The sequence below is a fragment of the Crocodylus siamensis genome, chromosome 2 (genome assembly GCF_052110815.1).
Source record: "Crocodylus siamensis isolate JL-2025a chromosome 2, ASM5211081v1, whole genome shotgun sequence".
NCBI classification, from domain to species: domain Eukaryota; kingdom Metazoa; phylum Chordata; order Crocodylia; family Crocodylidae; genus Crocodylus; species Crocodylus siamensis.
Genome location: NC_143396.1, coordinates 19,683,523 through 19,708,831, shown reverse-complemented (window position 1 = coordinate 19,708,831; position 25,309 = coordinate 19,683,523). Strand labels below are relative to the sequence as shown.

Below are 25,309 nucleotides of genomic sequence, written 5' to 3'. Positions count from 1 at the left end.
TTCATCACAATGTCCAGCCCATTGGAGCCCTGACCACAAATGAGGTCATACTTTTCCCAGAATGACTGGTGGAAGTCCTCCACACAAAGTTTATGAACACTCCAAGTAATCCCCTTAAGTATGTTCCATGTGCCCTTGGGATTTCCCATTTTAGAAAACAGACCAAATCAAGGCACCAGTAGAAGACTACAGTAAGATCTGAAAGTTGTGCTAAGCTGAGGCTTATTCACAACAGGTAAAATACAAAACACTAATGCCGACTTCACAGTGCAAGCATAGCTAGGCCATCTGAGAAGAAATAAAGCAGTATCCCTTCCAGTTTATCTTCTATATTCATAATAATTTCAAGATAGCTCCTAGGTGTCTAGTTACTCCTTAAAACCTTATGTTTTTCCTGGTTGTTAATCAGTTTCTTGAGATGTTCCAAACTAGATAACCCCTTGTCACTGAAAAAGGTAATTCATTTAAATTGAAACTGTTTAAATAACAGGATTTTTCCTGTCAGTTATGGGTTGGGACTCTCTTGAGTTACACAATTAAAAGAATGCTTTGAACAGGCTGGACTAAGTATAAGAAAGCTGTAAAGTAGCAAATAATGTGTTTTAAGAAAGAGAAATCTCTCCAACACCATACGCTCTTGATCATGAGAAGCTGGGATAAACAGACTGTCCTCTTTTCATGACCTGTTTAACCTTAAACCTGATAACCTGGTTGACACACGTGTCATTCCCTGCAGCTTTGGCATGTACTAGAATTAGTTTTGAAACTGATGTAATTAGCATCATATGCTTTGGGGTATTTATCTCAGTGGTGTATGACTGCAACGACAAGAAATATTTAGAACATAGCAATTTAGCATCATTACAAAAGTAACCATCCTAAGCTCTGTCTGTTGGCTGTTTTTTTTACATGTGCACAAGCAGACAAGCATGCTGCACAGGGAAAACTTGTAATTAATTTAAGGGCCAACCTTCATGGAGAGAGGTATGATGGAAAGTGCACTGTGAGCTCCTATCTAGAGATTGCTTCTGCCTTGGGGAAGGATAGGTTTTTTGGGATCATGACTGTGTCTGTATTCTTTAAAGTGAAGGAGCATGTGTCACATTCTCCCCTCTCTAGTAGGGGATGAGTTTTGCTGGTTGATGTTGCCCCTTGTATCCTAGCCTATTTGTCATGACTTCTGGAAAATCAAGTTCTATTAAATGCTTTTAAGTTCCATTTTTTTAATCTCTCACCCCAAAATGATGGGAAAATCTTGTAACATATAGGATGTTTTATTGCAACTAGATCATCAATTAATTTTAAAAGCTGGGCTATCCCACTGGAGTCTTTCTAAATAGCAAACTTAATCACCTGAGTTGAGAGAATCACTAGCTCATTCTCTTTAACTGTCCTATGGCCATCTAGAGTCTCCCCAATACATGCAACCTGAGTTAATTACAGTGGAGGGCAGCGGGAGGAAGGTTTTGCACACCCAAAAAGAAATGTGTTCATTCTTGTTTAGAAATTTAAGACTAGTCTTAAAGACCAGGTGGGATCCTTCCACACTCATAAATAGAACAAAGCCAAACAAATAAGCAGAATTAAACAAAATACAAAAATATTCTCAAGTTGCAGCAAGGGAAGTTTAGGTTAGATATTAGGGAAAACTGTCTCATTAAGAGGGTAGTAAAGCACTGGAACTGGTTACCCAAAGAGGTGGTGGAAAAAAACCTCCAAGGATGCAGATAACACCTGGCTAGACAGCCTTAGCTGGGATGATCTAGTTTGCCAAAGGTCCTGCTTTGAGCAGGGTTTTTTTTTGTTTTTTCTTTTAAACTAGATGACCTCCTGAGGCCCCTTCTAACCCTCATTTTCTATGATTCCTTACTATCTAATACTTCATATAATCTAATATTTAGAAGGATCCAAGTCAAAACATTTCACTTGTTATGAGCTATTTCACCAATACAGAATGATCTAATTCCGAAATCATTAATTTTAAAAACCCACATAAATCTCTAGCACAAACACATCATCAGTTAGCTGGCTAGTAAACAAGGATCAAACCTAATCCTATTAGCAATGTTCCAAACAGATGTAAAAAACACAATATACAGGTAAGAGTGATACACCTTTTTTACTGCTTCCTGTTTTGCCTCCTGAGCGGTTTAACTTGACACAGTAAAATGTATTTTAAAGTAAAGCATCGCAGTTAATAAAAATCTTAACTCAGCGTAGCTCCTGCTACATCAGGGCAGTTCCAGGCTAATAGAAGCTGCAGAAATGAGATAGCAAGATACATTAAAATACTTTAATGTTCAAAAGAAATGCATCAATGCTCCGCCTCTGGTTACCAGCATACAATAGTCAAAGATGACAACACCAACACTTGCATTGGCTCAACAACTTGTGCTGCTGACTTGTAAAAACTAGAAAGGAAAGGAGACTTTTGTATCAAATTTTTGCAGTGGCTGATCAATTAACATACACATTTCAAAAATCAATTGCGTTACAAGATTAAATAACCCAATGTTAGTTTTCTTCTGTAAGGTTTCAGTGTCCAACTTCTCCTACGCAAGACATGATATATAGTTAAAACTTTGCTTTCAATGTTTTGTTTATCCTTAACACACTTTTGTTGTCACAATACTAAGAGTAAAAGTGATAAGAGCAAATTACAATACATTCAGAGGTTAAAATATAGTCTCCTCCATAGAATTTGCCACAAGCCAGCGTGTAGTAAAGAATGAGGGAACTAGGACTTGGAAGCACAGAATGAGGCCCTGAAGACACGCATACTGCTTGGATGGCTCAACTGTTCAATACAAGAGCCAGACAATTCCAAGTTCAAATTCCAGCTGCTTGCCTTGGAGATAACCATTCTCAAAAAAAAGGGGTTATGGTAAATGCTGTCTATTTTAACTACATCAAGATTATTTGGTTTAGCTGTCACTTCTATGGTGCTGTGAACCTGTCATGACACATGGGCCCTAAATTAGTTTCTAAACTGTTCACATCTACACCACCAACAGCTACAATATTAGAACTCACATGATAAAACTGTCTAGTGTTGCTTGTCAGATAAGGGAACAACAATATACTATACCACCTGTGAGTTTTTGTAATGTGCCTTGACTGTTAACTAATCCAGGCTTGCTGAAAAAGGGGGATGCTAGTTCAAGACTTGTTATTTACAAAAATATTAAAATTACTATACTTCATGCATTTCTTGCCATCACAACCATATTGATGAATCCTAGAATCACATGATACTGATTACATTGATTAAAAACTACAGTACAGGCTACAGCTGCAGGAAGTGCCCTTGAAACAATCCAGCACTACCCATGAAGTACAGATAGACAAGGGGCTCTTTAACTTTTAACTTACTTCCTTTAAGCAAAGCCTGGAATTGTTGACTTTTAAGATCTTTTCCAAGTGAAACATGTTAAGAAATTGGGCAGGCTGACTAAAAGGAATTTGTTCTAAAGAGCCTATCGAGTCTTCAAGTATTATTAAATGTGTGTTCTGATAGTATTTACCACTCAAAGTCATAGTATGTGCACAAGAATGTTAACCCTTGATATAACACTTGTACAAGTGCCTAAGAATTAGACAGTTGATCTTGGCAAATCAAAAGAAATACACAAGAACAGGAAAAGACACCGTGGCTTAGCTTGCAGTTGCCCACAACAGATCTTCTCTGCAGTCACATCCATCTGTCCTTCAGCAGCATCTGGTATGTGCCAAGTCACTTCAACAGCACACAACCCACAGGTTGCTTTTACAAATCTGGTTAAAGGTTTAACGTGGAGGAGAGATTAAAAAAAAAAATGGAACTTAAAAGCATTTAATAGAATTTGATTTTCCAGAAGTCATGACAAATAGGCTAGGATACAAGGGGCAACATCAACCAGCAAAACTCATCCCCTACTAGAGAGGGGAGAATGTGACACATGCTCCTTCACTTTAAAGAATACAGACGCAGTCATGATCCCAAAAAACCTATCCTTCCCCAAGGCAGAAGCAATCTCTAGATAGGAGCTCACAGTGCACTTTCCATCATACCTCTCTCCATGAAGGTTGGCCCTTAAATTAATTACAAGTTTTCCCTGTGCAGCATGCTTGTCTGCTTGTGCACATGTAAAAAAACAGCCAACAGACAGAGCTTAGGATGGTTACTTTTGTAATGATGCTAAATTGCTATGTTCTAAATATTTCTTGTCGTCACAGTCATATACCACTGAGATAAATACCCCAAAGCATATGATGCTAATTACATCAGTTTCAAAACTAATTTTAATTTAGTTCACAGCTGCAGGGAACGACATGTGTCCACCAGGTTATCCATATTTTACATTAGGAAACAGAAAAGACTATAGATGTGTGCCAGAAAAATTGGGTATATTACCTTTGTTTTACACCTGGCTGCTAGGACTGTGTGAGGCTTTGGTCCCCAATTCAGCTTGGCCCGAATCGGAAGAGAATTCGAATCAAATCAGCAGACTGGAACCCTCCGAATCTATCCAGAGAGATTCAGAAAGATTTGGAGGTTCGGACATAGACACAGCTTTAAATGTTTTTTCTACATACCTCAAGGTACCAGGCAGCTCCTGAATGCTGCGATGCTGGGGCGGATGGAGCATTCCACAGGAGTTCAGGGGACTCCCCAGTGCGCTCAGCAGCAGACCCAGAAGTGGACCAGAAGGACTTCTAGTCCACTTCCAGGTCCACTGGGAAGCATGCTGGGGGGCCCACCACACCTCCCCTCCCCTCAGAGACAGGGGTGCAAGGGGGCCCCCAGCATACTCCCCAGCTGACCCAGAAGTAGACCAGAAGTACTTCTGGTCCACTTCGAGGTTCGCCACCAAGCATGTTTGGGGAAGGGGGGGGGGGGGGGGGGGGCGGGAGGAGAGGTGACATGACACAAACAACGAAATTACCTGCAGAAACTTCGTAGTCAAAGCATTCTGGAAAACCCATTACCACCTGCGGAGTTCCAACCCCGCTCCCCCCCACCGCCATCATCACTTGTAAGGAGGAAGGGGGGGGGAGATGAGGCCAGCTCCAGTGGCCTTGCCACCACTCCACTCCACTCCAACTGTCACCAATAAAATGGTGTTTATAGTTATGGACCATATGCCGTGCCAGCTTCTTAAAGCAGGAGGGAAGTACAGGGAAAAGCATGATGGCGTTTGTTTAAAAACATTATGAGGAGGAGATGGAGGCTGGCATCACTGCCCGTCATCTGGCAGGGATATGCCCTATTTATTTGCATACTTTCCCCACATGCATCTTTTGCCCCTGAACAGCAGCCCCCAAAGTTGTGACACATCTTAAGTGGGGGAAGCTGATCTTTGCTGGAATAGAAGCATTGGAAGAGTCACAGCATAAAGACACTGTTGCAAAATGGCTGCCAGCTTCTTTCTCAGCAAGCAAGCAGGTGGGGCAGCTCAGTATTCATCTTTTCATAGCTGCTTTCAGCTTGCTGGAGGAGAGAAGGTAGCTGCAATGCAATCTTCCCATGGAAGAGCCAGGTCTATGCCAGGACTCTTAAAAAAAAAAAAAGTCTTTTTTCTACATTCTGCCTTCCAAAATAAGGTGCGTGGCTTATTTGGCAGGAGGTCATATATGAAAAAATACAGTACTTTATTACTTTATGTAGCCAAAGTGCCATAAATGTCATATCTTTCTAAAATATGCTATCTACTCATTTAAATGCTTAAAAAACAATGTTTTTCTTGTTTTTTAATGTGTTTTCTTGAATAGACAACCCTGTGTAGAAATAACTAGGTACGCTTTATCTGGCCGAGTTAACGTACCACTTAAGAGCAATGAAATGGGAATCACAGGCCTGGAAGGGACATCCTTAGTCATTAAGCCTAGGCCTCTATGGCATGCACTTGCATCCGCATTTCCTAAATTGAAAAAACTCCATATTAAAACTAATTGGTTGCTTGTTTTCACTATTCCTATTTGAAAGCCGTTCCAGAAATTCACTCCTCTATTAGAACCATTTTAATTTATGGACCAAAATGTATTCCTGGCCAGCTCATACCTTCTTGATCTTATGCTAGCGTTGCCCCTCTAACACAAAAGAGAAAAGCATTTTTCCCCCCTTCAGGGCATTACACCCCGATGGACTTAACAGAAAGCAATCAACTCTCCTCTCTCAGCCTCTCCTCCAGTAAGACAAAGTTATCAAATCCCCACTAATCCTAAGCAATTTTTTTTAGAAACCGGTACAGTTTGAGTTAATCTAAATATGGGTGCCTAGAATTGCACACAATATTCCATGAGAAATCTCACCAAGATTTTGTACATTGGGATGCTTGTCATTTTGTGATGGATTAATACATCCATATCTTTGTTCTCCTCTATCTTCTCAATTAAGGGGCTCCCAATGTAGAGACAAGTAAAAAAAAAACATTGATTGTATAAGATCTTTCACTTAATACTAAATTTCAGCCCATTTCCATTAACCAGTCAGTTAGGAATGATCTTCCTTTGGTAAATTCACGTTGCAATTTATCCCATTTACTGCCACGCATTTTAGTTATTCCTTCCTTCAAAATATGTTCTACAGCTGTGCATGCTACCGAGATCAAAATAATGGGTTTGTAGTTGCCTGGTAACATCCTCCTCCCAATACGCATACTATATTTGCTGATCTCCAGTGCTACTCCTGACTCGACAGATTTACTAAAAATCCTCACTACTGGTTCTTGGATTTCATGTGCCAGTTTTTCTTTAAATTAGGGATGGGAATTAGCTAGTATTTCTGAACTGAGTAAACCAAGTACAGACTTTTCTAACTTTCTTGTAATTTCTGTTATATACACTCATTTCCATTAGGCACCCTAAACCTTAAACCCAGGTTCAAAATAATTATCTAAACTGAAAACAGAGGCAGACTATAAATTATTTCCTCAGGCTATAGCTTAGTTATTTTTAATCTTTGCTTCATCTTCACATCATAATGCTTCTTAATTTTTCTTCTTTTTTTTTCCATGACGGAAGCAACTTTTGCTATTTGTTTTAATTTCCTATGCAAGATCCAACTCAGCTTTACTTTAGGCAATTCTCAGTTTATCCCTATACCCTGTGATTTCTAAGACATATCTTGGTTGTTTCTCCCGGCCCCCCCCCCGTTATTATCCTTCCCAAGTCCTTCATCCAGTACAGCCTGAAGTCCTTTTCCTAGCAAGCTTATTTTGTTCCAGCTATATTTGGGTTCAGCAAACAATATCCTGTTAGATAACACAAATGATAAAACTGAGAACATTACTTTTACTGCAATATCAGAAGTTCAGCATGCATTTCTGCTAGCAGGAAGAGCAGTAAACATCTAGCCAGTGTAAACTAAGTTAGAGCAGTACAGGACAGGATGATACAGAACAGGAACTAGAAACTGTGAGATCATTATGCTATTACATTTTAAAAGTTCATTTCACATTTAAGGCACTAAAGATTTTGTGATGTATATAATGACAGGTTTTTGTTCTGTGTTTTTAATGTTACCTACCACCTTTGAAAGGTGAATTATAGATTCATAGATGCTAGGGTCGGAAGGGACCTCAATAGATCATCGAGTCCGACCCCCTGCATAAGCAGGAAAGAGTGCTGGGCCTACATTACCCCAGCTAGATACACATCTAGCCTTCGCTTGAAGACCCCCAGGGTAGGCGAGAGCACCACCTCCCTTGGGAGCCCGTTCCAGACCTTGGCCACTTGAACTGTGAAGAAGTTCCTCCTGATATCCAATCTAAATCTGCTCTCTTCTAGCTTGTGGCCATTATTTCTTGTAACCCCCGGGGGGGCCTTGGTGAATAAATACTCACCAATTCCCTTCTGCGCCCCCCTGATGAACTTATAGGCAGCCACCAGGTCGCCCCTCAACCTTCTCTTGCGGAGGCTGAAAAGGTCCAGTTTCTCTAGTCTCTCCTCGTAGGGCTTGGCCTGCAGGCCCTTAACCATACGAGTGGCCCTTCTCTGGACCCTCTCCAGATTATCCGCATCCTTCGTGAAGTGCGGCGCCCAGAAGTGCACACAGTACTCCAGCTGCGGTCTGACCAGCGCCCGATAGAGGGGAAGTATCACCTCCTTGGACCTATTTGTCATGCATCTGCTGATGCACGATAAAGTGCCATTGGCTTTTCTGATGGTTTCGTCACACTGCCGACTCATGTTCATCTTGGAGTCCACTAGGACTCCAAGATCCCTTTCCACTTCCGTGCCACCCAGCAGGTCATTTCCTAGGCTGTAGGTGTGCTGGACATTTTTCCTCCCTAGATGCAGCACTTTGCATTTCTCCTTGTTGAACTGCATTCTGTTGCTTTCTGCCCACTTGTCTAACCTGTCCAGGTCTGCTTGCAGCTGCTCCCTGCCCTGCGGCGTGTCCACTGCACCCCATAGCTTAGTGTCATCTGCAAACTTGGACAGAGTACATTTCACTCCCTCATCCAAGTCGCTGATGAAGACATTAAAGAGTATCGGTCCAAGGACCGAGCCCTGCGGGACCCCACTGCCCACACCCCTCCAGGTCAAAACCGACCCATCCACCACGACTCTCTGGGTGCGACCCTCCAGCCAATTCTCCACCCACCGGACTGTGCAGTCATCCAAGTCACAGCCCCTTAACTTGTTCACCAGTATGGGGTGGGATACCATATCAAAGGCCTTCCTGAAGTCCAAGTATACGACATCCACCCCTCCTCCTGCATCGAGGCGTTTTGTAACCTGGTCATAAAAAGAGACTAGATTGGTCAGGCACGATCTGCCTGCCACGACCCCATGCTGGTTTCCCCTCAGCATAACTTGCCCTGCCGGGCTCTCACAAATGTGAGCCTTGATAATTTTTTCAAAGACTTTGCCAAGGATGGAGGTGAGACTAACTGGCCTATAGTTGCCCACGTCCTCCTTCCTCCCCTTCTTGAAAATGGGAATCACATTGGCCCTTTTCCAGTCCTCCGGGACTTGACCCGTGCGCCACAAGCGTTCAAATATTTCCGCCAGTGGCTCTGCAACGATGTCGGCCAGTGCCTTCAGTACCCTCGGATGCAGCTCATCCGGGCCTGCCGACTTAAAGGCATCCAGTTCTTCCAAGTGACCCTGCACCACCTCAGGGTCCACGCATGGAAGTCTGGTGCCTTGCTGCTGCCTCCCTACACTCCCAGGGAGAGACTTGTCATGCCTCTCGCTTAGGAACACTGAGGCGAAGAACTCGTTGAGGAGTTCAGCCTTGTCCCCTCTGTCCATCACCAATTGTTTCTGCCCATTTAGCAGAGGTCCTATTCCTCCCTGGGCCTTCCTTTTACTCCCTATATATCTAAAAAACAATTTCTTATTGTCTTTTACTTGGGTTGCCATCCTCAGCTCCATGGTAGCTTTGGCCTGTCTAACTGCCTCCCTACAAGCACGAGCAGAAGAGGTATATTCCTCTTTGGTGATCTCTCCCTGTTTCCACTTTTTATGTGCTCCCCTTTTGGCCCTTAGTCTGCCCTGGATTTCTCTGGTCAGCCAGGGAAGCCTCCTGGCCCCTTTCCCTCTTTTACCTCTCACGGGGATCGTCGCGCTTTGTGTTCGAAGGATAGTTTCCTTAAGGCACAGCCACCCTTCTTGGGCTCCCATCATTTCAAAACTACTACTCTGTAGTGCGTCCTTCACTAATCGCCTGAGTTCACTGAAATCAGCTTTCCTAAAGTCCAGCATGTTCACCCTACTAGTTACCTTACCCACTCGACGCCTTATGTTGAATTGTATTTTTAGGTGATCACTGTCCCCCAGATGGCTGCCGATCTGTAGGTCCCCTACTATGTCATCCCCCGTTGCCAATACCAGATCCAGTAAGGCATTCCCCCTAGTGGGACCATGTACCTCCTGCGTCAGGTGGAGGTCCTGTACACAGGTTAGAAACCTGTGTGAGCAGTGGGACTTTGCTGTCTGTGTCTCCCAGCAGATGTCCGGGTAGTTTAGGTCCCCCATGACCACCGCCTCTTTAGCTTTTATGGTCTCCGAGAGTTGCCTCAGGAGCCCCAAATCTATTTCTTCCCCTTGATGTGGGGGTCTGTAGCAGACCCCTACCACCAAATCCTTTTCTCCTTGCCCCCCATTTAGCCTAACCCACAGTCCTTCTACTTCCTCATCCTTTGATTCTGTCTTGATGAGGGTTGATGTATATTGCTCCTTAACAATTAGAATTAGGAGACTAAAGCAAAAGAAGTCATTTTGTATCTGGAGCAGGAAAAGGCAAGTCATGGTCACTCATCATCTTGACCCAAAACAATATAAATTACAATGTGCAAAATTCAGAGCACTTAGCATTAGTACACTTGAATAGTTCGCACTACACTTTTGTATTGAGAACACAACAACTGTCAGTTTTCAAACAGGGAACACCAGAATTCCTCCTAGGGAGGCAAGTGGCAGGACCCAGGCAGAGGAGCCTGCTCAGAGCTAGCACCTTACTCCCAGCTGGAGGTGGCTGACCTGCTGGCCAGTTGGGGCCAGGAAGATGCACTGTGACAGTTCAAACAGGCCACCACACTGGGAACATCTTCCAGGCAATAGCTGCCCAGATGGCCGGGCGGGGGGACGGGACACATGGCAGTAGTGCCACACAAAGGCCAACTCTGCAGCCACAGCCTACTGGCTGTGCAGTCCCCATCCAGGTCTGGCAGATATGCAGCAGGTCAAAGCCAGGCAGCAGTCCACACTGCCAGACAGCTACAGTGGGTAGAGGGTGCAGGGAACTCTCAGGGATGCTTCAGCAGTCCAGCTGGCACAAGGGGTTCTTGAAATGTATGAACTTTAAAGTCACAACATTCCAGTGATTTGCAACTGATGCAAGCAAATGTGTGACTATGCTCTAACATGCTGTCTTGTCCTACCTTCTGCCCGTTTTCAGGCTAACAAGACTAACCATCTCCATACTTAATACAACCCTCTATCACAGCACTTAAGTTCAATACATTAACTTATAACTGCTGGTAGTATGTAAGTATTCTAAACTGTATTGAATTGAATAGCTCTACTGTTAAATGTGGTATGGTTTTGTATCCTGCATTACCTCACAGAATTTGCCACAAGATGCTGGAGATTCATTTTTCCAAATTAACCTGACTATCTGAACAGCTTTTCAGCAAGTGCTTTCCAAAGATAATGGAAGACATACTGCATATGCTTTTTCTTTAAGCTATGCAAATTTTATCTCAGATTTTTTTTCCATGGTAAAACAGTCACTAGATCTGGTCACTATGCCATGTATTGATACTATGCTTGCCAGAAAGCTTTCTGTCCAACATATTTACAGATGCATATTTGCTTCGGGAAAAGTTTAAGAGAATTCATTAATAGGCTGTAAAACAGTTTCTCATCTTAATCACCATGTTAGCTAACAGAGGGAAGGTTTTCTTTCACATGTATGAAAGAAAGACCTAAAAATTACATTCAGGCTCACTGTTAAATTACTTACTTCCTGCCCTTCAATAATTTAATGGTGTACTAGGAAACGCTGCACAACCAATTTCATTTTAGGAGTATACCTTCAGTAATCAACCCTGTATAAGTGTTTTACAAAACAGTAAGCTGGTTAACCATCTGCCTAGGAAATGACCTGCTCGGCAGCAGGGAAGCAGAAAGGGATCTTGGAGTCCTTGTGGACTCCAAGATGAACACGAGTCAGTGTGATGAAGTCATCAGCAAAGCGAACTGCACTTTATCATGCATCAGCAGATGCATGACAAACAGAACCAAGGAGGTGATACTTTTGGGCGCCAGTCAGAACAGAACGCAGTTGGAATACTGTGTCCAGTTTTGGGCGCCACACTTCAAGAGGGATGTGGATAACCCGGAGAGGGTCCAGAGAAGGGCCACTCGTATGGTTAAGGGCTTGCAGGCCAAGGCCTACAGGGAGAAACTAAGGCACCTGGGCTTCTTCAGCCTCCACAAGAGAAGGTTGAGAGGTGACCTTGTGGCTGCCTATAAATTCATCATGGGGGCACAGAAGGGAATTGGTGAGGCTCTACTCACCAAGGTACCCCTGGGGGTTACAAGAAATAATGATCATAAGCTAGCAGAGAGCAGGTTTAGACTGGACATTAGGAAGAACTTCATTCCAGATTTTGGCCACTCGAACTGTGAAGGACTCCCAAGGGAGGTGGTGCTCTCCCCTACCCTTGGGGGTCTTCAAGAGGAGGTTAAACACATATCTGGCTGGGGTCATCTGAATCCAGCATACTTTCCTGCCTGGGGGGGGGATGGGAAACACGGACAGGACGGACGGACAGGACGTCAAACTTCATGATCTACTGAGGTCCCTTCCAACCCTAACATCTATGAATCTTTATAACTGGATCACTTACAAAGGAAACAATACTGCTGTGAAATGTTAGGTGATCTAGGATTGGTGTGGAAAGTCTCCAACAAACAGTAATATAACTAGGAAGGGAAGGAGGGGCATTCTTTGCAGCAAATAAGTTAGGAGTAGAGAAGGTATGCAAATCAACATAATGCAAGATATCAGGCATGTTGATCAAATAACTCTTCAACGTAAAATTATATTTTTTTAAATAGGTAAAAGGAGCATGTAGTCCTGCAGGTTCCTAGTTGAAAGTTGTGCCTTTTTCTTTTCAAACTCAGTAACTTTTCTGCAGTTGTGTGCAGAAACTGCCAGCACTTGGAGATGATAAAAAGAAGCACCATTAATTCAAAAAAATTACTCATGCCTGAAAAAATGTTTCACTATAAATTACAAATAAACTTGAAGACTACTATCTCTGAAATCAGAAAAATACTTTCCCTAAGTTTAAAATCAATGAGTTTACAGCAGTTTCTGCATGATCCATTTCATGCTTCCCTTATATATTAAATTCCTTCTCAGCTGGAAGATGATTATAAACATCAAAGGAGCAAAAACTTTTTTTCTTTAAAAAAAAAATAAAAAAAAAAAATGTTAGAGGACTTTTAAATTCAGGATGCTCAGGTAATGTTCCAGCACAGTGGGACAGATCCAGTGTGGGGCTAGTATACAGGGTCAGCCCACAAGTGCAATCCAGTATGGAGGACTCTCATCTGGCCTGTAGGCCTCTCTACCACTACAGCAATTTGACAGCAGGTGAGCAGTGGCAGTGTTAATTGCCTGGCTCTGAAAGCTCCAACAATTAATGCTGCCACAGTCCCCCTGTCCCTATATTTCCAAACCCATGGGGAGCCCCATGGGCCAGGTAACGTGGTAGTGTGGGCCAGAGGTTGAACATCATTGTTCTAGCTGGAACAACAACATTTTAGAATTTTATTTAATAAAAGTGACAGGATCCCTCAGGACACAGACGGTAGTTAAAAAAAAATGCAGTCTCATTTTGCTGCAAGGGGAGTTGCATTGGATGCAGAGCACATTTCACATGTGAACCTACTGCACCTTTTATGCATTTTTCAGTGACATTTCAGACTTTCACTGGTTATTCCACAGGAGCGACCAACATCTATTAAAAGAATTCGCTTCATCTGTTACTATAGAAAGCAGCTTTGCCACTGGTATGCTTGACCCCCTATAAGCAAACATACCTTGGAAACTCAAAGTGTAAACAAAAGAGATTTTTGATTGGATAAAGGTAATTAGTGGTATACAGCTTTGTTAAAAGAAAGAACATTTTTAAAGTATTAACTTAGTATGCCTAGAATATTGTCCTCCCAGCTGGTTTAAATCAAGTCTCAAAATGGTGCAGCTTTGTACAACAGTGCTAAAGTTATCAAACAACCAAATCTGGCCTATCATCAGGTTCCACCTTCTGACAGAAAAGTGATATGTTATATAAGAACAAGAACTCTTAATGGGTGTCCTGCCTCCATCCAAGCAAAGAAATTAAATGTACACTGTTACAAGTATTCCAAGGTCTCATGGCTTTAAGTCAGGCTGGCAACATTATGGAAGACAGAGGTTTTAGTTTAATGCAGGCTGTTTTAAACCAAATGCTTACTGCATCTGACAAGTGCCTAGAATAATGTATGGAAACTGAATATATGCATGCATGCATTCATTCAAGATTAGGAGAGAACCTTACTATGCTCAGCCCTGCCTGCTCCTCGAGAGGAAGTGAACCATGGACTCTATAAAATGTAACTGCTCAACTGCAATTACTACTGTTTGTTTATGTTCTCTCAGTTTAACCTTTGGCTCAAGTATACAGAGGAAACTACAGAATACTGAATTAATACTTCATACCCAAAGTTCTTTGCAGATGGTTTGAATAAAAATCATATCCCCATGGCACTGAAACAACCACCTCTGTGGCAGAAACAGAAGGCAGTACACTAACTACACTGAAAAACTTTGAAGCAAAAGCTATATTATGAGAGAATACATGGGTTTCTCAGAGTTTACCAGAGCACCCCTTGTAATAACTAGAAACAATGGCCACAAGCAGATGGAGAGTAGGTTTAGGTTGGACATCAGAAAGAACGTCTTCACGGTTAGGGTTGCCAGAATCTGGAATGGGCTTCCAAGGGAGGCGGTGCTCTCCCCTACTTCGGGAGTCTTCAAGAGGAGACGGGACAAGCACCTGGCAAGGGGTCCTACTCAATGATCCTTTGAGGTCCGTTCCAACCCTAGCATCTACGAATCTGTGGTTTAAGAGACAGAATCTGGTAATAGCAGCTTAAGCTAGAATTTTAAACTAGGCCACAGAAAGTAGCCCAGTTTTGCACCCACACTTGAAGGTTTTTGCTTTTATTTAGTAGTACGTCGTTCCCTCAGGAGCAAGCTGTGAACACAACCCACACTGAAAATCCTTTGATGCCCCAGCACGTCTGATCTGAGGCCAAAAATGAAAACGCATGCAGAACCCATTCCACAGACCAGCCGAGGAGGAGCCAAGCTGAGCAGAACCAAGAGGAAGAATTTAGCAGCCTGCCAGGCAAGCTACTACCGTCATTCAGTAATGTTTGCCCAGAATATAGTTCAAGTTGCCAGTTGCAGGTCCAGAACCGATTTATCAACAAACCAAGGATTCAAAAGTATATGTCTTCAGCTTGTCTGGCAGGCAATGATTAAAATTCACTTGGAACAGTTGCACTTCATTTTGGCTGTCCCAAGATGAGCAGCTGGGCACCTGATACATAGCAATACCAAAGTTCTTGGAAGAAGTTCTCCAGTAGCTTCTTTCAAAAATTTGTAGCAACAAGTACTCAGGACATCAACTGCACAGCTCAACTGAAAAAAGCTCTTCTTGGTAGTGTTTCCAGGAATCCTGACTGATACCTGAAGGCTGAGTTAGGAAGTAATTACCAAGACACCTAATTTCATTTTAAAGGATTCATACAATTACTAACCCAACTTAGACTGCCAAGCTTAAAAAATAGGTCCAATCACAGTTTGACTGGTGAGCGAACAACATCAGTGATTCAATTCCCACAAATTCATTATGCTTACTAATATACTTGAGTATCTAGTACGTTTATTAATATACTCCATTTCCCTTGAAAAGATGACCCTAGTTCTGAAGTTTTCCAGAACATTCCATCAAGTTCTACTAGCAATCTATGGGTGTTTGCAGAGACAACTTTAAAATAAATAAATAAATAAAATCAAACTGTCTGGATCCCTTCCTCCCCACCCCTGGTTACATGCAACAACCTAACAAGTCCTATACAAGGACTTAGAATCCACACCCAGCCTTAGCTCTTCTTAGGCTAGAACCACTAGAAAAATAGAGTGAAACCTTGCTATTTAAAAAAAGAAATTGAGCCTTTCCAGTTCAAAGATAACCTTCTCTTCAAGAAATAACCAGGTTGACATCCTATCAAAAGGCAGGATATTTGAAAGCAAATGTTCACCACACTGCAAGAGACTCTAGTTGATATTTTTCCTATTTCCCTGCAAAACCTGTTTGGACTGTATGCACTGATATTGCAAACCCAAATAATCTGGGTAATGCCAGCACTTTAGAAAATACATATTTCAATTAACACAGTTTTGACACTGAAGGAACTATCAGGTGTATATCAGACAAGATCTTTAATACCACAGAATCAGAACTTCAACTTAGTCTTTCAGTCAACTCCTCACCCAAGCATAAAATGCTGATCACTTCAGAGTTCCTAAGAGAAATGCTAATTACAACACTAATTATCATTACAGCTCTATAAACATAGGCCATAACTGTCATGTAGCATGGCATAATAAAATAAATTCGAAACTGAAGGCAAGAAATCAAGCATTATAATACTGCTTTTGCCTTACTGAATGATCTTGAGTCAGCCTCCTTTTTCCTTTATTGTAAAATTAAAAAGTGATACCTCAGTAAAGCACAGCATCATTTAGATGAACATCTTGCTGGGGTCATTTGACCCCAGTATTCTTTCCTGCCATGGCAGTACTAGATGATCTGCTCAGGTCCCTTCCGACCCTACAAACTATGAAACTATTAAACTATCCCTGACAAGTAGCTACTAGTTTTTGTTAATTCTAGATCTTATCCTTCAGTCCCTCAAAGAAGAATTGAAACCTAAACAGCAGGTGGCCATGCTTTAAAAGCAACTCAATACGCAGTTACTCTTAATTATTATAATCCATAAGCCAGCAGCTTTCAACCTTTTTTCATTTGCGGACCCCTAAAAAATTGGGAGGTACAAACCACTTTGAATTGTAAGTGTGGGAGTTCATATTTTTGACTGACCACAGTAATTCTTCCTTAGACATAGTTTACAAACCCTCAGGGATCCACAGACTACAAATTGAAAACTACTGCCTTAAGTCATAAAAACATACGCTGTTCTACCCAGGAGTGCACACAAACACCAACAGACTCTCCTTATGCCTGAAGAAGGGTGTTTATGCTTGGAAGGTTGGCAAAGTGCAATTTTTCCAACTATTTAGTCTGTCTAAAGAGATATCACATCTACCCAAAGAACCATGTCAAGCTTTTTACAAAGCACTGGTTCAAAAAAAGCAATGATTACAAGATGCAATGCTTACTCTCTCAGGATTTTAAGAATTTATTACTTCGTAAGTGTCATGTACACACTTGCAAACAATATGCTGAGCTATTTTTCGTCCAATTCAGTATTTTCAAATCTCATATGTACGAAAGGTTTGCTTGCATAAACGTTCAAATTTTCTCTCCTCTTATTACTTTGCAAAGCATCACTTAAAATTCACTTGGTTCTTGACTGAAGAACCAAGACCACAATCCTGCAACAGAATCTGTATATAATCCTAAACACACAGAATTATGATTTCCCATTACAGATCCTACTGTCACATCAAGGCGTGTCTGCAAAATGTCCTGCAAGATCCCTGACAATGCTCCCAGTAAGATAATTAGGACAGAAGTAGAAATCCCTAATCAAATCCAGCTGCTGTTGAAACAATGTTGATTCAGTAGGCAGCTTTCTTCTCTCTCGATCTCTGCCATTATTACTCTCAAACTGTTCATATGCTGTTCTGTCAGGCACAGCTTGTTCCAGGTAAGACAAATAAATCTTGAGCCTTTGCCCTGAAGACCTCAAAGCCATTTCCCTTGTTAGGCCAACTTGGGGGAAAAAAAAAAAAGAATACTTCTAATGGAAGCATCAGCACACTTAATATGCTAGTCACAAATTCATGTAGGAAGTCTTGTGCGGATAAACGCGTTATGCCTACCTACATTCTTCTTGTGATTTCAAGCAGCAGTACACATATTACATGTTCTGAATTGCTCTCCAGTAGCCGCTACCCCAGACAGTCATTTCAATGAACTGAGGAATTTGTATCTAGATCTCTATATGTAGAGCAATAAAGCACTTGGGAACCTTTATGATGAAAAAGATATAAAATCTGGGGACGCAAATTTCCACCTTAAAAAAACCCATCACTATTAGTGCTGAGCACCTGAGGAATTAGTCCTAAAAGCACAAAAATCAGGGGAGGAAAACAAGCATCTCCTTGTCAACCTTAACAAATGATGAAAATCACTAGTTTAAAAAGTACCTTTCAGATCTTCCTTCATTTGACATTTCTCCATTCAACAGTGGAAAAGGCAGGGCTCAACCAACCCAAAATTAACCCAATAAGTGTTTTCTATAACTGCAATGGACAAAATGATCTTAATGTGGGTCCAATTGTACAAGCGAGGACCTTGCAAATGCAGCGCAGAGCAACAGTCAATGTGCTAGCAGCAATAGCTTTTATGAGACTGACTACACAGTTGCAAATAAATAAATAAATGCTTTATTTGCAAGCTTTGGGGCACATGCGCCCTTCCTTCCTCAGCCACAGGAGGATGCCAAGACGCTAACATTTCTCTCACGTAGAAACACTTGTACTTTGAGACCAAGCTGGGTCTGAAATCCCCTGAAGCCGGCAAACAAAACAATCCCCAGGAACAGACGGCTCCATCGCCACTACTCACCGAGCCGCCCAAGGCCGCCCCTGCCGCCGCAGCCTCGGTCCCCCCTCGGCCCCCCAGATTTCCCACCCTCCTCCTCGCCTCAGCGCCGCCGAGGGCACAACGACGACCTTGTTCTAGAAACCGCCCCCCTCCCTCGCCCGGCCCCCCGGAGCCGGCCTGAGGGAAGACCCGCCCGCGCAGCGCTCACCGCGGCAGCGAGAAAGCGGCTGCAACCCGGGCGCTGGTGCTGGTGCTGGTGCAGGGCCGCTGCAGTGTCCCCGGCCGTGCGCGTCGCTCCCCACCGCTGCCCCCGCCCCGCCGCGGCGGCCCTCCCCTGCAGGGTGCGGCTTCCACAGGCCGCAGCCCAACAAGCGCGCCGCCCATTGGAGGGCGCAGGCCTCGCCACTACGGCGGGCGCGTATTGGCTGCGGGCGGAAGGGGCGGGGCCGGCTGGAGGGGGGAGACTTCACCCCGTAGTGCCTCCCGCAGTTGCAGGCTGGGCTTGTTGGGGTGGGGAAACGTGGGCAGCCTGGGCAGGGGCCGTAGCCTTCGACTCGGCTTCCTCGGGGTGGGAGCAGCAGACCTGGTCCTTTGTCCGCCTGCGTCCTCGGATCAACACCCGCTCGTGCCGAGCCCAGCCCCTTTCTGCATCTCCCCACGTGACCCGTGTATTGCCAACTGCATTCGAAGCCGATTTGGTACCAAATCCCCATATTTCGACTCGCCAATTCAATGGGCAAATAATAATAGACAGCCCTTCCGAGCACTGAATGTCAGGTCTAGGTTCCCAATTAAAATGCCAAATCATCACAGAAAATCAGGGCTGGGAAGGGACTCCGGGTCTTGACCAGAGGCTCCCAAGGTTTTTCTTTGGTGCATCCCCCATTCTAGATTGACCAGCTCCCTACCAGCATATGTGTTATACTTGAACCCCTAAAATGCCAATGATTATAATGAACATTAAATCCACCATTACACAGTTTCTCCTGCACACCCACCAGAGACGTCTTGCCTATCCCAGACTTAAAAGCCTCAGTCAGTAATAACTTATCATATTCATTTGTCATCAGGTGAACTCTGCAATATGTAGTTGGTAATTAATATCCATGTCTTAGCAGGCAATCATAGAGATGCCCCCAAGAGCTTTTCCCTGGTCAGGGTATCACCAATCCCCTGCCAGGTAAGAAAGGTTGCGGAAACATAAATTTGAGGCTAAAAGGCTTGGGCAAGCCTGGGCAAGATGGACCTATGGTCTGACCCAGTCAGTGGCAATTCCTACATTCTTATAAAGCAATGGCCATTGAAAAGGAGCATTTCACATCCTGGAGCAAGATGCTGCTAAGGGTAGGTATGCACGGAGGAACCCTGCCACCTGTCCAACTGTGGTCATAAATTAAGGTGGAAGACAGATAGTTTTAGTTTTTACCAGCAGTTTTTAGTGATTTGACTATGTGCTGCAAGGTCTGTACAATGCAAACAACCTAGGCTGAAAGTCTGCCTAGTTGCAAAAAAGGAGCCACCAAGAACTGAGAATTGAGTAGATGCTGCAACCCTACAACAGAAAACAAAATTACTTCAGTTATCCAAATAATGCTCAACACTTCAGCAGAAGTTCTAGGTATCAGACAGCTTCCTTCTAGCTGCTTTCAGGTTGTGTTAGCAGGTGCTCAGCACTCAAGAGGATCAGCCATCTGTCTTCCACCTTTCCTTCATTCATGTCACCACTTGTCAACAACTCCCCCTCTTGGTCCTGGGTACCTTATTTAACTGTAAAAGGAGAAAGACAATAAAAACTCTGCTCCCCCACTTCTTATTCAGTCAGAGATACCAATTTAAGTTTGCAGGTATTTTGCCTGAATAAGGAATGCTGGAAAAGGCCTTTTATGCTTTAAAATCTATATATTTCTTGCTCCTACAATGCTCCTGTCCAGTTCTAAGCAGTGTTGGCATGCCTATGCTGTAGTAATGCTCCATGCTGAGGAGGGAAGTACGTTGCTTTCTAAAGTGCTGATTTATTGCAGTAGCAGAGAAGCCTCCCTTCAGCTGCAGTCATGCACATTCAAACCAGAGTGGAAAATCACAGATTGCAGGGAGGCCATAGAAGCAACAACTTCCAGTGTCCCAAATAATGGAATATTTTTCCTTTCCAATTGCCAGAAATAGGTCAAAAACCAATATCTGCCTCCTTCACTAATGGAAAAGCTATCTCTGGAGACAGCTGCTTGCTATTTAAACTGTTCTCCCTATCTCAAATTTGCAGTTGTGTGTAGATGCCAGACCCAACAGCCAGCAGCATAACTTACATTTTGTCTACTCCCCTGCTCAGGAAAAGGACTCCCATCAAGCCTCCTCATTTAAATCCCTTCTCCCAATTAATTTCTCCCACCATACCCAACCAAGCCATACATTCAGCATCTTCTACCTTTATTTTTCTTATTTTTAGATAAATGCAAGAAACAAAAATCCTAGGACACAGCCCTCGAGTCAGATGACAATGCACAGGCTGACCAGAGGTTTTACAGCAAAAAAGATTACTTATTCCTCTTGTTGCCTCCTTCCCCCCTCCCTCCCCATATCGGAAGAGCACCAGATACACACTGTAACATGACACAGTAGTGATAACATTATATAATACACTGTCATGGCACAAGGTAACCTGCATCTCTAACCTTTCCTCTTAGTTTCTCTTCAAACTCACCCCACCCTGATGATGGTCTGAGGCCTAAAACCTCAGAGAGAGGTAATTCTACTATTCCCCCTTGTCACTGGGTTCCTTACTACACTCTGTGCCAACTGTTAGCACTTAGGAAGATGGCAGGCAGTGTCCTCAAACTTACCATCAGGAGCTATAACCAAAGTATGACTAGTAAATGAAAAAAAAGAGCAGTAGCAGCCATGTGAGTGAAGGGAAAAGGGCTTTAAGTACAAACAATCTACATTCATGTCTAACCAAAGAGCTTATTCAGGGGTGGGCAAGATGCAGCCCATAAGGCCATTCTATCTGGCTCGTGGGGCCTCTACAAAATTTAGAAAATTAATATTAATCTGCCCTGGGCTTCCTGTCATGTGGCCCTCAATGGCTTGCCAAAACTCAGTAAGCAGCCTTCTGCCCAAAATAATTACCTGTCCCTGGCTTATATGGTCCTGAGGCTACCGGTACACCCCCACTTCTGTGAATTGAGGCCCAATCTGCTTCCCTACAGCCCTTATTTCTTCTCCATAGTAGCTGAGTTTTTCTATCTACTCTGAATTTCTTCATTTGGTTACAAGGTTGGGAAGTATCTCAGGTAGATCTAGACAACCACATGCTTTGGGTAGGGTCTCAAGTGAACTTCAGAAGGAAATGGTACCTGCCCTTTCCATTTAAGTTTCAGTGCATGAGACAATCTGAAGCTATTACCCCCTTTCCTGAAGATGTGACTCCCAGTGATTATATAAGCAAATATAGTAGCAAGCAAACAAGCAGACATATACTCAATAAATTGCAGCCACCTCCGATATCTTTTATAGATGCTTCATAGTACTAGAAAATGCAGTATGTCTGTGTTATAAAATAATAAAGCAGTGTCCCCAACTAAGGACTTCAGTACTGTTGAGCTGGTAAAGGAGTGACACTTGCATCATGCTGGGGTTTATTTAAAGGTACCAACCAGCCTGCACCTTAGTTTATACACAAAGTAGACCAAAGTAGTGATGTTCACCTTTTCAATGGATAGGAAATCAGTATGATCATTTCATACAGTTTCTACCTCACTCTTCTTTCACTCATCTTGTCAGACTCTGGAGCACTGTTTCTCAACCTGCTTGAACAAGGCACCCCTCCATAACATTTGTGAATTGAGTAGCACTCCATTTTATAAACTAATTTACAGATTACCAGCAATCTGGGTTTTTCATTTCCCATGAAAAACTGTGGCAAAATGCAGACTTTCTCCTTTAAAGGAAAAAAACCAGGAAACCTTGGGTCTCCCCTTGCAGACTAGCAGAGTTTCAGCCTGCAAGCAGCAGCATATCAGCACTGCTCAGCATCACAAAGCAATAGGGGGACAGCCAGCGCTGGACCCATGTTTTAGTGAGTGAAGGTGGAAGCTCTGATTTTCCATGATAAACAAAACAAAATGAAGTGCCAAAAATATAGAAGTGTTCATAATTAATTATTATAACAATTGACGCACTGGTAGACATCCAAATTGCTTTAAAATTGTAAATATATCAATAAAACATTGTGTTCAACTGAGAGATAGAGCGAGCACGAAAGCACACTTTTCTTTTAAATCATGGAAAAACATGAATTTGGGGATTAAAAAAAAGATAATTTTGGATTTTTTTTTTTTAACAGGAAAAAACAGAATCCCTGAAGATTACAATGCACACTTCCTTGGAGGGGTCTGGCAGTGGGGATGGAGGATTGTACAGGCAAAGACAAGCTTGAGCCTGCATTTATCTGCTCGTCTCCTAACACCTCACTTATTTCCTCACACCATCCTTTATAGTTCTGGTGGCACACCCGGGTGCCCTGATATCTTGGTTGAGAACCACTTCTCTCAGGTTACTTTTTAGATCTGTTTATCAAAAATAAAAACCAGAATGGTGCCTTGTGTCCAAGGGACCTGGGCAGTTTGCATGGCCAGACTGCCATCTTTCTCTCCCAGTCTCTCCAGGCCCTCCACCCTCTGGGGCCATCAGTCTCTTAGACATTTGTGGATGCAATACAGTTCCATGCTGTGGTTGCTGCTGGCCTTTTAGGCAGCAATTCTGAAGGTGGTCTCTGGTATGCCAGACTAACAGGTTTTCCACAATAACTCTGACAGATTTTCCACAGAACTTAAATGGAAAGAGCCACCCCTGCACACTTTGCTGTAAATTTGCAAAGAGAATATTCTCCTTGCAGGTAATACTTCTGCATGATCTGGGTCAGGACTTTAGATATCTAAGGCTCAGAGGTGGGTGAAAACCACTGATAAACGTATAGCACAATGAACATCTAGGCTAGTGATTTTCAACCCGTATGATGCAAGATCCTTTTAAGTATGGTGCAGTGTACACACCTAACAGTATGAATATTGTGTAGCAAACACCTACACCTATATGATTTGCAATAGAAACCCAGAGATTTCAAATAAAAATCATCAAAAACATTGACCTACTGTGGACCAGGCACTTTAAATGGTAATTGTAACTTAATGAAGTGTGCTGTATAGTATTGCCAAACTTGTTCTAAATAGGTTTATATTGTAGTATGAACGTAGATGGAAAGTTCTTACTCTGCATTTCTGGATCTGAGTTGCATCCGCCTCTGCACATTTGCCCATCACACCTTGATGGAAAAGGAAAGGGAAGCTGGTTGTTGGCAACAAGATAACAAGGACTGCAAACTCTTCCCACAGATGGATCCTCTTCACAGGGCTCCAACCTCCCCTATGCCCTGTCCTTGCCACCCCATATGGTAAAACTAGGATCTTCTACATCCTGGCCTCTAAGTAACACTTAGAGCCAGTGCTGGCTGTCTGGCTGCATGCACTTCTGGGCTTTCCACTTTTTCCTCAATCACTATTTCAGTTTATTATTCAAGTGCAACTCTCCTGGTTGATGCCTTAGCATTTCCCGGGGCCAACTGAGAGAAAGTTTCTCCTGGACTTCCCAAGTCAGATCCCAAAAACTTACCCCGAGTATGGGGCTGAAACCCAGGTCTAAGGATCAACACTCCTTATGATCAACCATCTTCCATCAGCTGGCTGGAATCTCAATCCCAATGTCTCTTCAGCCTGACATATTTCTCTGACAGGCCTCAGTCATCAAGTCTCATTGTTCCATGGTCCCAACTCCCCTCTGCAAAGCCTCTCTATGTGCCTCTGCATGAGTCTGTACTACTCCTGCCTAGGAGATAGTGCTCTCAAATCCCTCTCTGGGAAAAAATGGGCCTCTACCCTCTTATTTTTAAACTGGCTGGCTCTGGTGAGGGCCAATCACCTGTGACTCCTTTCTCCTGTGACCACTTGCAGCTGGAGGATAATCAGAGCCTGGAGCTCTAATCACTTCTGATGATTCACCCTGACCACCTATCAGAGCAGGGGCCACAGACATGAGCCAGGCTGGATGGGGGCTCAACCAGCTCCAGGGAACTCGCTTGTCTTCAAGAAAGGGTCTCACTCCCCACTGCATAAGTCTCCCAGTGTGGAGGATGGGACAGGACTTTAGTACAGTTCCCTGCCCTGGGAAGTAGTGAGCTTGGTTAATCACCAGGATCCTGAGCATAACAGGGGCTGAGAAATGGCTCCCAGTTTCATGTAGTTAGAAGCGTGCCTAGAGTTCAATTGCTAAGCTTTACCTGGTCCCAGATGAATTCCAGCTTTCCATAGGAAGTGGTTACCCCTAGAAAATGTAATGATGTATGAAAGATTTTTTTCCCTAGAAATTTAAAACAAAGTCTCACGGCCCTTTCCATCTCTGGGAAGCTTTTTTTGTGAAGGTTAATTTCATGCAGAAAACATGTTTAGCTTTCCTGTCATCAAGTTGGAACCTGTCTCTAGGTCTTGTGTTATCTCACTCCATGTGCATACACACACAAACATCTGGTACTTATCTGACCTGAAAAAGACAATAAAAAAATGAAAACAGTAGGTGGGAAAAGGCAGAGCAGTTAAATTAGACTGATTAGGTGATGCTGCCAGACTTTCATCTGGTCTGTTAGCTGATAGATCACTTTGGCTTTAACCTTGAAAAATATTGACTTTGTGCCTGCAGTAAAAGACACAGGAAAAGCAGTAAACAATGCAATGAGATTAAACATAAAATCTAAAATAGTAGATCAAACTGAGCAATCAAAGTGAAACCCACCAGCCTTTGGGGGATAGTTGCCCCAGTACCTCTTTTCAACCTGTTAAAACAACTGTCTCTACAAAACCCTTTTCAAAATTCAAGTGAAACTTTGAATTTTCTAGTTGTTCTGTTGTGTTACCTCT

At 43.0% G+C, this 25,309-nt stretch overlaps 1 protein-coding gene across 19 annotated transcripts in view; it reads right to left on the bottom strand.

The window, feature by feature from the left end:
• The window catches only part of ADD1 (adducin 1), a 117,673-nt gene extending 98,956 nt beyond the window's left edge, over window positions 1-18,717 (bottom strand). For 17 of the 19 annotated variants that reach the window (XM_090035448.1, XM_090035460.1, XM_090035455.1 and 14 more), the window contains exon 1: window positions 18,556-18,717. The gene's annotated coding sequence lies outside the window, so the exon portion shown is untranslated. Of the gene's footprint in view, window positions 1-4,393; window positions 4,505-18,368; window positions 18,388-18,555 lie in introns of those variants that run through there. The other 2 variants (XM_090035449.1, XM_090035451.1) reach the window with 2 other exon arrangements.
• Window positions 18,718-25,309: the final 6,592 nt, after the last annotated feature.